At 44.1% G+C, this 16,126-nt stretch overlaps 1 protein-coding gene across 4 annotated transcripts in view; it reads right to left on the bottom strand.

Annotated features, from left to right (window-relative positions):
* Positions 1-6,531, bottom strand: part of CCDC68 (coiled-coil domain containing 68) — a 51,185-nt gene extending 44,654 nt beyond the window's left edge. For 3 of the 4 annotated variants that reach the window (XM_038525942.1, XM_038525940.1, XM_038525944.1), the window contains exon 1: positions 5,831-5,934. The gene's annotated coding sequence lies outside the window, so the exon portion shown is untranslated. Of the gene's footprint in view, positions 1-5,830; positions 5,935-6,465 lie in introns of those variants that run through there. The other variant, XM_038525941.1, reaches the window with a different exon arrangement.
* Positions 6,532-16,126: the final 9,595 nt, after the last annotated feature.

Below are 16,126 nucleotides of genomic sequence, written 5' to 3'. Positions count from 1 at the left end.
AGATCATGGCCTGAGCTGAAAGCAGACACTTAACTGGCTGGGCCACCCGGGCACCCCATAACTGTTCTGTATCTTGAAGGTGATGATGGTTCTGTGACTGAAACCATTTGTCAAAACTTACAGAACTCTACTAAAAAAGGTGAGCTCATAAACTTTTATTTGAAAAAAATAATAATGCAACAACAGCTTAGAGAAAGCAAAGTACAACTGAGACCTTAAAAGCCAAGGACCTTCACTGATTTTATCAGAGCTAACTGGAAGTCACAATTAGCCGGATTTGTTTCCCTTTGTTCAAATTAGTGACCCCAAAACAATATAAATGGCAAACAAAACAAAACAGTGATGGAATCAGGATTGTTAAAAGGCAAAGTAGAACCACTGTTGCCACAAGAGTAGCCAGTGAAGCCTGACATTCCATATGGTGACAGAGGAGGCCCAGGGAAATCTTAAACATCCTAAGAAGTTACCCATACTTATTATTCACTAATGTGGAAAAGTAGGAGGAAGTCAATAGAAGTCTATAAGAAGTAAGTAAGAATATTTGCCACGACAAGATTTAAGTCTAACTCATGAGCCTTGAACCCTCATCTCATCTACCCAACCGCTCCTTAATTGTTTTCTAGATGCATAACTTGTTTCTACTCTTCACAGTGGCCCATTTGCACGTAGACTATTGGGTCAGTGACTTCAAAGTCTGTCCAGGAAGGCCACCACCGGCAGCCAGGCCCTCCCACCCCAGGAAGACATCAGATTGACACACAGGCAGGGCAGTGTGTTCCCCAAATCTGGGGGCTCACAGAAAGATACCAGAGTGAGAGGCAGCTTCTGGTTCTGGGTAAAATCTAGTTCCTTAAAGCAGATGACGTCATCAGGAGCCATGAGTGAGTGAGCTCATCAAAATAACTCACAGACACTCACAGCTCAACGCTGATCAAGCCTCCCTCTTGCAGGTGAACAGACACAACTGAGGCAGCTCGTCCCCGCCAATTTCAGAGCATATGAAAGTGGGAAGGATGAGGAGAGAGTCCTGTAAATGATATATGACTCTTAGGACACATTTAGAACGACGTGGTCAGTGGAAGTCTAGAAAAACGCATCCATTCCAGAGATTTTTTTTAAGCCTTTACCAAGTTAAAAAAAAAAAAAAAAGGCATTACCAGTAGAGTCTGATTAATTCATCCCATCACGGATCATCAAAAGCAGTGTTCCCACCCAGGGATTTCAGCAGGTTGTTCTGATAGTTCAAGCAGAAAAAACAGTTCCAAATGAACACATGCAGCCATGGAAAACTGTTATTTAATCTAGACTATTTTGTTTTCAAATTTTATAATTTTAAAAATAAAGTCCGTTGCATTCTAAGTTGCCCATAAAATAGACCTTTAAGTTCTATTAATGATCTTTTTTTCCCCCAATAGGAAAGTGTAATTTCAGTAGTAACTATTGTCTTCTCTTTAGTTTCACAGAACCTTTTTCTAGAAGGGTTTCTACTCAACCGGAAAAATCCTTCTAAGAGGATCTTTCAGCAGAAGTTGTCAAGCATAACCTTCTAAGAATACATTTGCTGTAGTAGTTGGCACAAAGCAAGGTGAATGGAGGTGTGCAAGGGAACGGCTCTACCAGAACTGCTGGTCAACGTTCCTGATTCCTAGGAAAGGTAATTCAAAAAGGTCAATGCTTTTCAGTGTTAGTTCTGATTTGGTCTGTTCTCTGGACAACACACAGAAAACCACTACCACTGGCTGGTGAGCTATAATTTTGATCTAGGTCTTTAAAAAGGTCCCAGAGAAAAAAGAAGTGGGATTTTGTTCTGTTTTAGATTTTCTCTGCTCTAAGAGCTCAAACTAGAGCCTGATTTAATAAATTAGCAGTTGTATCTGTTTTCATTCTTTAGCACAATCATAGAAACCACAGAATAACAAAACTAAAAGCTTATAAATCCACTTGCACTCCCTTCAACTTTTTAAGGCTTGAGGCTATAGATGACTCATGCTTTATGTTAAGTGTGCCACTAAAATGTTATTAGGAAGCACTCATTTTATTTTAAAGGTTTTATTTATTTATTTAATCATGAGAGACACACACACAGAGAGAGAGAGAGAGGCAGAGACACAGGCAGAGGCAGAAGCAGGCTCCGCACAGGGAGCCCAATGTGGGACTCAATCCCAGGACTCCGGGGTCACGCCCTGGGCCAAAGGCAGATGCTCAACCGCTGAGCCACCCAGGCACCCCAGGATGCACTCGTATTTTTGAGAGTACTTCAGTTATCGCTGTTAGGTCAATCATCAAAATTCACCCACTCTAAATGCGTCCTTTGTGAAGAAAATGTAGCAAAGGAGGTGAAGTCTTTTCACACATGTTAATGTCAAGAGTGAAACATCTTCCATGTCCAACCTAGAATCCCAAATGATTGATGCTTTCTGCTACTTGCACAGGGTCTACTATTTACTATTCTCATGGGAATATCAAAGGAAGATCACAGAAAATAGCAGTAATCCATACAGAAATATATTTTTCATGATACAAATAAGAGGTTGGCTCCTATCAATTATTTTCAAATTATGCTACCATGGAAGTTGGACCAAAATATCTGTCTTACCACTTAAATGTAAATGCAGAAAACTCTACTAGCTGGTGAACAAAACGTAGACCAGCCTTACAATGGCATGAAATAGTAGCAATAATAAGGAACCAACTACTGATACATGCTACACCCTGAATGAACCTCAGAAACACTGTTCTAGGTGAAGGAAGCCAGATGCTAAAGACCATCTATTGTATGACCCCATTTGTGTGAAATGTCCAGAAAGCGAATCTAAACAGAGAGACAGTAGATTAATGGTTGCCTGGGGGTGGGGTTGAGGAAAGTTGTAACAAATAGGAAGGTGGAATCATTTTTTTTTTAAAGATTTGTTTATTTATTTATTTATGATAGACAGAGAGAGAGAGAGAGAGAAAGAGGCAGAGACACAGAAGGAGGGAGAAGCAGGCTCCATGAGGGAGCCCGACGTGGGATTCAATCCCGGGACTCCAGGATCGCACCCTGGGCCAAAGGCAGGCGCTTAACTGCTGAGCCACCCAGGGATCCCCAGGAAGGTGGAATCTTTTGTGGATGCTGAGAATGCTCTAAAATTGGATTGTCATGATGATTGCACAATCCCATAGATTTATCATTGAATATACACGTGGATATATTTTAGGGTGTGTAAACTACACCTCCAATAAAGGTGTTTTTTTAAAAGAACAGCCACAATGACAACAACAAAAAAAGCAAGAATGCCTTGGATAAAGTAAGTCTTTTCCTCTGGGGTAGAGTATAATTGTAGTTATATTTTTCTAATTCACAGAAAAAAATAATGTGATAGATAGAATTTTCTCAATTTGAAAATTTTCATTCATTGATTTATATGCTAAATTATTGGCTTCCACTACTACAAGTTTAGTTTGTATTTAATTTGCATGAAATTGATATTTAGTTCTTTCAGGCTTAACATCTCAATTTTTCATATTAAACTCAGAACATGTGATTCCTAAATTGTTTCCCAATCTAAACAAAAGAGAAAAACACCGACCTGAATAATATATAAGGTCCCTTATAATTTTTAGAGTTGACTATTTAAATTTGAAGATAATCTAGTTCCAGTCACTGTCAAAATTGATAGATGATCAATGATATGGTTCTTATCTAGGATCCCAAGGTGTTCTGGAGAACTCCAGCATTGTGCAAATTCCATGAGGACAGGAATGTGACTATGTGACTTAGCTACACAAAGCTGTATCCACCCCTTCTTACCTGATTTGAACTCAGAACAAAGTGCCCTGCCCAACAGGTGCTCAACCAATGCATGAACAGGCTCACAAATCCACACATACCACAGACAGATTCTAAAACTGAACGCGCACACATTCACGCTTTTGTTTTCCAAACCCATGTAGATGGCTGTTTTCATGCTTAGTAAAATGCAAATTCGCTTAAACACCTTGTTAAGTTGATAGTAACATTTGGCCAATATGAATTTATTTTCTATTGATAAATGGCCTATAATTTTGATATAAATATCTCAGTTCAAGAGATTCGAAACCATGACTTTTTAATTCCCTTCCAAACTTTCAGTTCTTTCTGTTTTCAGTCACGATCCCAAACAAATAAATATACACCTAATTTTTCAGCCTCAGCCAGAATTTGGATTACAACCCCACTGTCCAGCACACTGTAAATCAATCAGCTAACAAATAACATGCCTGTTATCCATTCACAAAGTAATAAAGGTGAATGATATAACTGAAATAGCATATTTATTTCAAAATTTTAGTTAGGGCAGCTTTAGTTACCAAATTTATTCACCAAGTCACAAAGATAGGAACCTTAAGAAATTTGCAGGAAGTGTAGGCTGTTTTCATTCTTTCTGGAAATAGCAGAGGAGCCACAAGGGTATACCCTGCCTTAGGCACAAATTCCTCTGTGTCAGGGGCCTTCACTCTAAAACAATCAGTGTTGGGGGGGAGTGTGGGGGGAAGCAGGCCGGTAACAGGAAACAACAGCGCCGATTGTGTCTGCCAGGGTACCTGAGACTCTGGCTCAGATCACATTTCTGAAAAAACCAGACTTCTCCAGAACTGAATATTTAATAACATTAGGTAAAATCAAAAGGGCAGATTCTCTTTTTCTTATTGCACATGCAGAATAATTTCCCTTGTGGCTTCATGTAGTCTTTACTAGAAGATAGTAAAGAAAGTTTGGATAAAGTAAACAAAAGTAAAACAAAGTTTTCCTAAAGTAAAACAACTATAATATAATGGAGCTCAGTTATGTTTGGGTCTAACTGCTTCTTCTGATCTTTATTTTATATATATATGATATATATATTTATACATCAAAATTTTAATACAATATATAATATAAACATGTTTTATATATTATATATGTATATATTGTATATTTTATATATTTCATACATTTACATATTATATACTTTGTATACATTATATACTTATATATCATATATTTTCACATGTTTATATATTTTTATACTTTACATATATATATTCCCCCGTCTATTGAAGGGTTTAAAAATCACAGCCACGTCTTCAGTCCCTAACAGCTGTCCTGTGTAAGACACTAAGGCTCTCTTGCGCGCCTGCCATGAGCTCTGTAACTTGCAGCTTTCCAATCCCCAGGACGGTGGACAGCGGTCGCCCAGAGGGCCGTTCTGCTGCTTCGTGCACCTGCGGCCCGGGGCACCTGCAGTCCGAGGGCACCTGCACCTGCGGCCCGGGGGCACCTGCAGCCCGAGGGCACCTGCACCTGCGGCCCGGGGGCACCTGCAGCCCGAGGGCACCTGCACCTGCGGCCCGGGGGCACCTGCGGCCCGGGGGCACCTGCAGCCCAAGGGCACTGGCACCTGCGGCCCGAGGGCACCTGCAGCCCGAGGGCCGGCAGGAAAGAATAAGGGGAAGACGACCACTCGTGTTCACCCCTCTGTGCTCTTAGAAGCTCTGGGCCCAGGGACCTGTCACGGCGCCACAGGAGGACGACGCAGGTGTCCCGACCCCTCGACCTCGGGGACCTCGGGGGACACCCCCCCCGGGAACCCACCCGGGGACTCCCGACGGCAAAGGCACCGCCAAACAGCAGCCTAACTAAGAAGCCAGACGCGCCCCGGGCGGGGGGAGGTGGTCGTTTCCCGGAGGGTGGGCTCCTCCCCCAGGGCGGGGGCGCGGACCCGGGCAGCCCCCCCCCCCCCCCGCTCCCCGCCGACCGCCCGCGGCTGCGCCTGCCCGAGGGGGGGGGGGTGCTCCGCGGGGCCAGGTCGCGGGGGCCGGGCTCGCCTACCTCGCAGCGCGGGGCTCCGGGCCTCGCCGTCCGTCCCACCTCCCGCGCCGGCAGGTCGGGCTCCGCCTCGGTAGGCTGCGCCCGGGGCAGAGGTCGGCGCCGGGAGGCGGGGGGGGGGGGGGGAACCCGCGCTCCGGGGCAGCCCCGCCCTGCGCCCCGCCCCGCGCCCGCCCGCTCGGGACCCCCTCCCGCTCCCCCCAGCCCCGGGCCCCCTCCTCCCCCCGTGCACCGCCTGCAGCGCCCCGCTCCTGGGCATCCCCCCACCCGCCCCGGGGCCCCAACCCTGCGCTCCGGTCCGCGCGGGGCCGCAAGGGGGCCGCGGCTGCTTCCGAGGAGGGCTCTGCCGGCGCCGCTCGTCGCCTCGGGGCTTCCTCGTTCCGCGGAAAACTTCAGTTGGGGGCGATGGCAGACTGACGCCGAAGCGCAGGGGCGTCCAGGGCCCCCCGCACCCCCCCGCGCCCCGGGCGCCTCCGTGGCCTTCCCCCCGTGACCTCCTCCCCCCCCGCCGCGGCCCCCCGTGACCTCCCGCGCCCCCGCAGCCCCGCGCCCCCCGTGACCTCCCGCGCATCCCCCGCGCCCCTCGCGCCCCCGCGCCCCCCGGCCCCTGTGACCTCAGGCGTGGGGAGGGCATCTACCTCTATCATTGGAGCCTGTGGGTCCGGGGACCTGTGGCCCGTCGCGGTCCCCGCCCCCTGCCCCCCCCGGACCCCCCCCCCCCCCCGCGGCGTGGACGCCGACACCCGCCCCGAGCGCCCGGCGGTGACGCGAGCAGCCGACCGTGAGGTTCGGGCGGTCCCAGCCCGGACTCCTGGGCCCTTCGGCTGGGCTCCCGGGTCCCTTTGAAAATTTATAGACAGGGGTCCCTGGGTGGAGCAGCGGTTTGGCGCCTGCCTTTGGCCTGGGGCGCGATCCTGGAGACCCGGGATCGAATCCCATGTCGGGCTCCCGGTGCATGGAGCCTGCTTCTCCCTCTGCCTGTGTCTCTGCCTCTCTCTCTCTCTGTGACTATCATAAATAAATAAAAAAGTAAAAATAAAAAAAATTAAAAAAAAAGAAAATTCATAGACATTTAGGGGCTGCGGAGCAAACCCTCATTGTGGACTCCGCCTGTCTCCGTTTACCAGACCCAGAAAACTGCAGCCCAATCCCCTAGCATCCGAGGGGATTCTGAATCTTCCTGGGAAAGCCATGAGGAGGGGTTTCCAGCCCCCCCTCCCCCCCCAAAGAAAGACCAAAGAAACGTTGTTGGGTCTGTTGTTTGTTCTCCTAGCACATGAAGCGGTAGATGGAGACGCAGCTGGAGAAGTGAAAGTTGATGTTTCTTTAAGTAGATTTTGCTTAACTAATCCTGGAGGTTCTATTAATAGATACGGATATATTCATAGATCCCCTCCGGCTCCCAGTAGCCAGGGCTGTTTATAATTACTTTAAACACTGAAGAAATCCAGCTGCTGAGGACTGTTTGTTATGGGGCCGGGGGTTGATGGGTTTGCGTTTGCCAGCTGGCCCCTGAGCTGCTCCCTCAGACCCTCCACTTCCTCCTCCTGAGCTGGAATCTGGGAGCCGCCCTGGGTTCTGTGGGTGCCCCCCTTTCTGACCTTAACCTTCCTTGGAGAGGGAAATCTGCCCCATTAGTCCCAGTTTTGCCAGGTACGCATGGGATCCAGAGCCCAGCGAGTAATCCAGCACCACAGAGTGAAAAGCTTTTCTACTTTTTAAGCATTTTGGACAAAGTTACTAAAAATAGTAATACTTAGGTGTTTTTCCCATTTTGCATTTAAGTCCCACCACACTCCAGAGAAACTGACCAGATCAGAGGGGCAGGTGCAAATTCTGTGCACTTTCCTGGAGGAAGAGAGAGGATTTAATAAAACTAATGGTCCTAACCACTACCAAGTGTTGACTGTGTTTCATAGTTCTGCAAATGCACCATTACCTAAATAATTTTAATGACTTTTCTGGGGAGGAGAACAGGGAATCACTCAGGATTAAAGAAAATATGGAACTATAAAGTATTTGTAATTTACATAGTGCTGCTCAGGAAAATCCATAAAGCATCCTTAAATTTAAAACTCCAGTGATACGTCTTAAAGGGTGGAAATTGAAAGGGAGCTAGATCAATGTTCATGAATTTCTCTTATAGTTGTAGCATTTGATTGCCATTTTTATGTCAGAATATATGTAAATCATTTTAAGATTTTATTTATTTATTCATGAGAGAGAGACAGAGACACAGGCAGAGGGAGAAGCAGGCCCCATGCGGGGAGCCCCAGGCAGGACTCCATCCTGGAACCCCAGGGTCACACCCTGAGCCGAAGGCAGACACTCGACCGTTGAGCCACCCGGGAGCCCCTACATAAATCATTTTAAATGACGGTATTTTCTGAAACTGCCTTACTTCACATTTTACCTATATTACCCACATTTAAAAAAAAAAAAAGTATTGGTATTTTAATATTGTGAATTTTTTTGGAATGTCATGGGTTGTAGGGAGGAAAGCACCGCAAACGGCCCTCGGCAGCCTCATTGAATAGACACTATGACCCTGTGTAGGGCGTTCAGTATAAAGGAAAGATTTCGGGGCAAAGACAAAGTAGCAGGGGCGGCCTCAGGCCTTGGGGCGCGCTAGCCGCGGATCTGACCGTAAGTCCAGGGCCCCGAGCTGCTCACTCACAGCGCTCATGCGGGCCTCACATTTGACATCACTGCTGTTGGGTTCCGTTTGGGAGTTACCTGCTAAGAGGAAATTGGGTGTGATGTATATTTTCAAAGGCAAATCCTGAGATTTCATTTCAGCTCCCCCCTCCACCAGTGCACACACACACACCCCATCACCATCACCATCACCATCACCACCTAGGCCACGACCATGCATTAAAACACTGACCTCGGGTTGAAAGCCTAAGCCCCACCCCAGGGCAGAGAATTCCCCTTCTTCCAACCCTCCTGCTTCCTCTCTTGCCACAACACCACTTCGTTTGCAAATAAGGGGACATGGCTTGTGTACTGTCCCAAACAAGCCCTCTCTTGTTTCTCACTTTATAGTCCTTTTTTATGCTCTACTTCCCCACACGAGCACATCCTCACCCCACAGACTAGAATGTCCTTTCTCCTCCTCCTCCTCACCTGGAAATTCCTGCTTATTTATTCAGTCGGTACAGGGAAACCCTTCCCTTGAGATCCCCCGCTGACTGAGCAGCCCACTTAGGTCTTCCCACGAAATGCTGGATATATTGCATTTGTTGCTGTATTCGTTTCCGGTGGCTGCTGTAACAAATTACCTTGAATTTGGTTGCTTAAAAAAATACACATCTGTTTTCCTACGGTTCTGTGGGTTAGGAATCTGCTCTCTTGCCTTTTCTGTCCTTTCTAGAGGCTGCCTGCATTTCTTGGTTCTTGGCCCCTTTCTCCATGTTTAAAACCAGCCACGTATCTTTCTCTGACTCTGATTCTCTCGGTCTCACTTGCAAAAGTTCTTGGGATTGCATTGCATTCAACTGGATAATCCAGGATAATCTCCCCCATTTTAAGATCCTTAACCACATCTACAAAGTCTGTTGTGCAGCGGAAGATTACATACGCACAGGTCCCGGAGTCTAGGGCCTGGACATCCTTGAGGGGCCATCATTCTGCCTGCCACAACTGTGCTGCCAAAGCACTTGATAAAATAAGTTCAATTTGATTGACTTGATTCAAATAAGTTTTATAAGTTTTGTTATTAATATTTCATCTTTTATGCCACAAAATCAAGAAGGTTTGGCAAGGTTATGACGGAGGCATGCTCCTGAGTTAGGGACAGGTGGGGCTAGGCAGGGCTAGCAGGGGGGCCATATTATCAGGCTCTCAGAAATCCCCAAAAAATGTGGAGATGAAAGTAAACCAGAGATAAGCAAACCAGACCATCCTGTGCCAGGTGCCGGAGGTGGGGTCTTGTTATAACAGCTACTTGTGACCAACAAAGAATTACCAGACCCTGAAGAGGAAGTAAGCCATTAAAGACCTGATCACTAGGCCTTACTCAATGGTGATATCAATGGAGATGTTAAAAGGACTTAGGTTCCCTGATTAGGCTCTCCATAAAAGACCAACCCTACAAGCCCGAAGTGGCAGCCCTGTGGGGACCCCTCTCACTTCTGAGAGCTTTCTCTGTATCTTTACTTAATAAACTTCCGTCCTTTTACTCACTCTCCTGTGTCCTCCAGATTCATTCCTCCACACCGTGAGACAAGAACCAAGCTCTCCTGTATCACTGCCATTCCTTTTTTAGTGATGCCTCTGCCCCCCATTATCTTTTCTTTCCCCTTCCATAGTACCACCCTAAGGAGTACCTGATGTTGGAAGATTTTTCAAGTTTTTTTTTTTTTTTTTTTCCTTCCCCATACCTACAGTCTTCCCAGGTTTGGAGAAGAAAATGTAGAAATTAAGGTATCTGATCTTAACCGAATTGAACTCTATAGGCCCCTGGAGTCCTGTAGGTTGAACTCTGAGCCAGAGAATGTACTGTATGTACCTAAATGTCTCTCACCAGCTGGGGACAACAGTCTATCTACTGTAGCCAGCTGCCTTGCTGCGCATTGGGGTCAATTGTTATAATTTTAAATTTCAATGAATTTGCACTTTAAAATGGGTGGGTCACATATGCACGTGGAAAATAACTGTAGATACAATTACATAGTGAATTAAAATATTCCCAAACAACAAACTGTCACTGACTAGTAGGACATATGCTCATGGAAAATAACCACAAATACAATTACATAGTGAATTAAAATATTCCCAAACAACAAACTATCCCTGGTTAGTAGGACAGCTAACCAGTACTAGATGACTAAGAGAGAGAGTACTGACTTTGGTCAGCGCCCAAGGGAAGTCTTCAAGAGGAGATAGGATCAGAACTGGGTTTTAAGAATAAGTACTGATGTAGAAAAGATGTTAGGATTCAGAGCCAAAGGCCAAGAAAAAATTCTTGGGTAGTCTTTGGTGCAAAAAAGATGATTTCACTGAAGCACAAGGACGGGACTTGTGGGCAGAAAGAGCTGCATTGGGGTCATGAGGAGCGACCCATTATAGACTTTTAGGTTGGGGGTGGTTAGGGATAGCCTAAATCTCTAAGGAATTTTGGAAACAAGGCTTCCAGGACCTTGAGGGGGCTAGCCATTATTGGGAAAAGGTCATTTATTACTGTCTGATAAAACCACAGTCATGAGATCCTTCAGATATATATTGGTGGGTCATATGCTTGGGGGATGATAGCCAACATATATTTTGGGGATTAGAGATAAAGGAAGTTTCCAAAGGAATCTTTGTAAGCTAAAAAAAGTAGATATACAAGGGCGCCTGGGTGGCTCAGTGGTTGAGCATCTGCCTTTGGCTCAGGTCGTGATCCCAGGGTGCTGGGATCAAGCCCCGCATCTCATTCTGCCTCTGCCTCCCTCTCTTTGTGTCTAATGAATAAATAAATAAAATCTCAAAAAAAAAAAAAAAAAAGTAGACTTACAGGATCCTGGGGGTTGGGCTAAGATTGCCTTTCGCCCTTAGCAGAGTCATCAAGGCAGCAGAGTCCTTAGAGGAATGTCACTCTGCCTGTTTCAAGGACTTGTCAGTGGGCTGTGGGTAGTAAGCAAATTTAGTTTTTCTTTTGCCTTTGTTTCTCACATCAAGTACCATGTTACACAGGGGAGCATGGGAGCCTCTTGAACTCGGGCATGGGCAAAGGCACAAAGAAAGTAAATGTTCAGGCAGATTTGTGAGCTACCAAGTAGACCAGTCCAGCTGGACCACCAGAAACTAATAGAAGACAAAACCGAGAGGTGGGAGCAAAACCTAAAAGGTTCAGATAATATATTTTTCTTGTTCTCTGCTAAGAAAAGAAGGAAAAATCACTGTGGGAAATGAAGCTCCAGTTGTTCTGAGTTCATTAGTAAGACACTTAGCAAATATTTATGAACAATAAATGGATGTCTGCTTGTATATACAAGTCTGCCTAAACAGGTCTATCTTTTTCTAAGATTCTTTTCACATAATGGACACAGAAACCATAACATAACCAAGGGTAATGTTCAAAATATGTGCCTACTGATTGAGGAGTAGCACCAACCAAACAAAAGCTGCCAGCTCTTGGTAGGGATGAACCAATGTGACCAGCTGAAGGATATCACTGTTTAAAACTATTATTGCTATCTTAGCATAACTAGTTGCTCTTTCATTTTCTTTTTAAATTTCCCTTTGAAAGCACACAGTTGGAGATCTTCCTTTGTATTTAATAAATTTTGGTTGTTATATCTTTTCTCTCTGTGATGAGCTTGGTTTGCTCTGCCTTAGCAGTAGCTAGAATAATAAATCCCATTTTATTCTGTATTGTAAGGATGAGAAAACTATCCAGGTGTCTAGAAAAGACCAGCTAACCTTTGGGACGCATTTTCACGTCCTGGGATGTTCATCTAGGCCCCTGCTTCAGGGTCTATTACAAGAAGAGATGGCCAGGTTGTTTCCGGTAATCACCTAGGTTGCAGATGGCTGATGTATCGTTTCCATATTCCTAAATGCTACCTCGAAGGTTTAAATAATTCATCCTGGAACAAAAAGAGCAGGAAACACTAACCCTTTTCCAGCTACAGGCAACACACTCAGGACAGCCTTCTGATCAGCAAAATTATGGCAATGGTAAAAAGCTGCATATCCAAGATGATTGCCCTGTGGTCTAACATTATTTTCCCTTGGCCCAAATGGGGGCAGAAGTGGCTAAAAAGGAGGAAAACAGCCTCTGTCAGCAAAAGATAGCAGGGTACGACTAGCAGGTGTGGTACTGCTAGTAGTACCAAGGCCAGGGAAAATGTACCAAGACTATTACGAGAGGAGAGGAGAGTGACCAGCCAATGCCTTTCATAATCACATATGTGAGGTTCTCAAAGAGGTTCTCAAACAAATATTATCAAATTGAATCTAACAAGGCCCAAAGAGTATAATACATCCCAACCAAGCTGGGCTTATGCCAGAGCAGCAAGATTGGTTTAACTACTAAAAATCATTCAACATACATGTCAACATTAAAGAAGTAAAGAAGAAAAATAACTGATAATTTTAAAAATGGAGAAAAATATTTTGTTAAAATTAAACATTTGTTCCCGATTTTTTTTTAAGATTTATTTATTTATTTGAGAGAGAGAGAGAGCACATGTGAACAGGGGAAGGTACAGAGGGAGAGAGAGAGAGAATCCTCACACAGACTCCCCACTGAGCACAGAGCCCTATGGCCGCTGGGCTTGATCCCAGGACCCTGAGATCATGACCTGAGCTGAAATGAAATTGGACAATTAACCAATCATGCTCCCTGTTCATGATTTTTTTTAAAGATTTTATTTATTTTTTCATGAGAGACACAAAGAGAGAGAGAGAGGCAGAGACACAGGCAGAGGGAGAAGCAGGCTCCCTGCAGGGAGCCGGACGTGGGACTCGATCCTGGGTCTCCAGGATCATGCCCTGGGCCAAAGGCAGTGCTAAACCGCTGAGACACCTGGGCTGCAAACAAAACTCTTAGAAAACTAAGAAGAAAACTTCCTTAATTCGTTAAAAAAAAAATAGCCATAGAATTTTATAGAAATTCTTATTGGTTAAATCATGCTTATTGGTAAAAAATTGAAAGTTACAGATCTGAGATCAGAGGTGGGGTAAGGACACATCCATCACAATTTTTATGCAGTGTTATGTTGGAGATTCCATCCAGTGAAAAAAGGCAAGAAAGGGAAATAAAATATATAAAGATTGAAAAGGAAAAATTATGCCCTTATTTACAGATACCATGATTATATATACAGAATGCTCACAAGAACTATTAGAACTAAGAAGTGAAGTCATTGTTTTGCTGTATTTAAGTGGTCAATACATGAAAAATATCAATTAGTTCTATTTCTACATAGAAGCAAATGATAGACAGTGACTTTTAGAAAAAGGTCATTTTCAAAAGCACCCAGAAACATAAAATACTAGGAACAAACCAAACAAAATAAATGCAAGTACTTTACACAGAAAAAAAAAAAAAAAAAAACAGATGAGCCCAACTAAAGGCTTGTAGACAATGGCATGGGCTCTACTACATTCAGAGGTTGGAAGCCTAATTTGTAAAGCTGAAGATGTACTATAAAGATGCTAGTTGTCCTCATATTGATCTCACTAGATTTCATGAAATCACAATCAAAATCATATTTTAAAATCTAAGTTTACAAGTTATTTATAGAATTTATGTGGAAATGTAAAGGTCCAAAAATAGTCTAGACAAACATTGAACAAAATGAACTCTGTTGGAGGACTTACACAATCAAATATCAAGACTTCTTTATAGATCTTGGAAACTAGCCCTTTATCTGATATGTCATTTGCAAATATCTTCTCCCATCTGTAGGTTGTCTTGTAGTTTTGTTGACTGTATCCTTTGCTGTGCAAAAGCTTCTTATCTTGATGAAGTCCCAATAGTTCATTTTTGCTTTTGTTTCTTTTGCCTTCGTGGATGTATCTTGCAAGAAGTTACTATGCCCAAGTTCAAAAAGGGTGTTGCCAGTGTTCTTCTCTAGGATTTTGATGGAATCTTGTCTCACATTTAGATCTTTCATCCATTTTGAGTTTATCTTTGTGTATGGTGAAAGAGAGTGGTCTAGTTTCATTCTTCTGAATGTGGATGTCCAATTATCCCAGCACCATTTATTGAAGAGACTGTCTTTCTTCCAATGGATAGTCTTTCCTCCTTTATCGAATATTAGTTGACCATAAAGTTCAGGAAGAACTTATTAAACTCAACACCAAAGAAACAAACAATCCAATCATGAAATGGGCAAAAGACATGAACAGAAATCTCACAGAGGAAGACATAGACATGGCCAACATGCACATGAGAAAATGCTCTGCATCACTTGCCATCAGGGAAATACAAATCAAAACCACAATGAGATACCACCTCACCCCAGTGAGAATGGGGCAAATTAACAAGGCAGGAAACAACAAATGTTGGAGAGGATGCGGAGAAAAGGGGAACCCTCTTGCACTGTTGGTGGGAATGTGAACTGGTGCAGCCACTCTGGAAAACTGTGTGGAGGTTCCTCAATGAGTTAAAAATAGACCTGCCCTACGACCCAGCAATTGCACTGTTGGGGATTTACCCCAAAGATACAAATGCAATGAAACACTGGGACACCTGCACCCCGATGTTTATAGCAGCAATGGCCACGATAGCCAAACTGTGGAAGGAGCCTCAGTGTCCAACGAAAGATGAATGGATAAAGAAGATGTGGTTTATGTATACAATGGAATATTCCTCAGCCATTAGAAACGACAAATACCCACCATTTGCTTCAACGTGGATGGAACTGGAGGGTATTATGCTGAGTGAAGTAAGTCAGTCAGAGAAGGACAAACATTATATGTTCTCGTTCATTTGGGGAATATAAATAATAGTGAAAGGGAATATAAGGGAAGGGAGAAGAAATGTGTGGGAAATATCAGAAAGGGAGACAGAACGTAAAGACTGCTAACTCTGGGAAACGAACTAGGGGTGGTGGAAGGGGAGGAGGGCGGGTGGTGGGAGTGAATGGGTGACGGGCACTGGGGGTTATTCTGTATGTTAGTAAATTGAACACCAATAAAAAATAAATTAAAAAAAATAAATAAATAAATAAATAAAATAAAAACTTAGTGTGGTCCAAAAAAAAAAAAAAAAAAGACTTCTTAAAAAGCCATAGTAATCTGCTTTGTAAGCCCAAAGATAGACAACAACACAGCCTGAATAGAATAGAAAGTCCAGAGGCACATCACATACATCCAGTCACATTAATTAATTAAGTGAAAAAAAAATTGAGAAAATGTTCTTTTCAGTAACAGCGCCAGTAATGAATCTTGTACCCTAATCACGCCGTGTACATAAAATCAATTCCAGGTGAATCATAGATCTAAATTTAAAAGACAGGGGTGCCTGGATGGCTCAGTTGGTTGAGAGTCTAACTCCTGATTTGGGCTCAGGTCATGATCTTGGGGCCGTGGGATCAGACGCCGTGCCAGGCTCTGCTGGGAGTGAAGTCTGCTTAAGATTCTCTCTCCCTCTCCCTCTGCTCCTACCCCATTGCACATGCTCGCTCTCTCTTAGAAAAAAAGAAAGGAAAAAAAAATAACAGAGCTCCTAGAAGTCAACATAACAGAATTACTTTATAACTATGGCATAGGCAAACTTTCTTAAACAGGACACCAAATCACACATTATAAAGGATAAAATTAATAAATGTAACTACCTGAAAATGAATAAATTCTTTTCAT

Source organism: Canis lupus, chromosome 1, assembly GCF_011100685.1.
Source record: "Canis lupus familiaris isolate Mischka breed German Shepherd chromosome 1, alternate assembly UU_Cfam_GSD_1.0, whole genome shotgun sequence".
Classification (NCBI taxonomy): Eukaryota; Metazoa; Chordata; class Mammalia; order Carnivora; family Canidae; genus Canis; species Canis lupus.
Note: the sequence above shows the minus strand (reverse complement) of the source record. Positions and strands in the feature narration are given on the sequence as shown.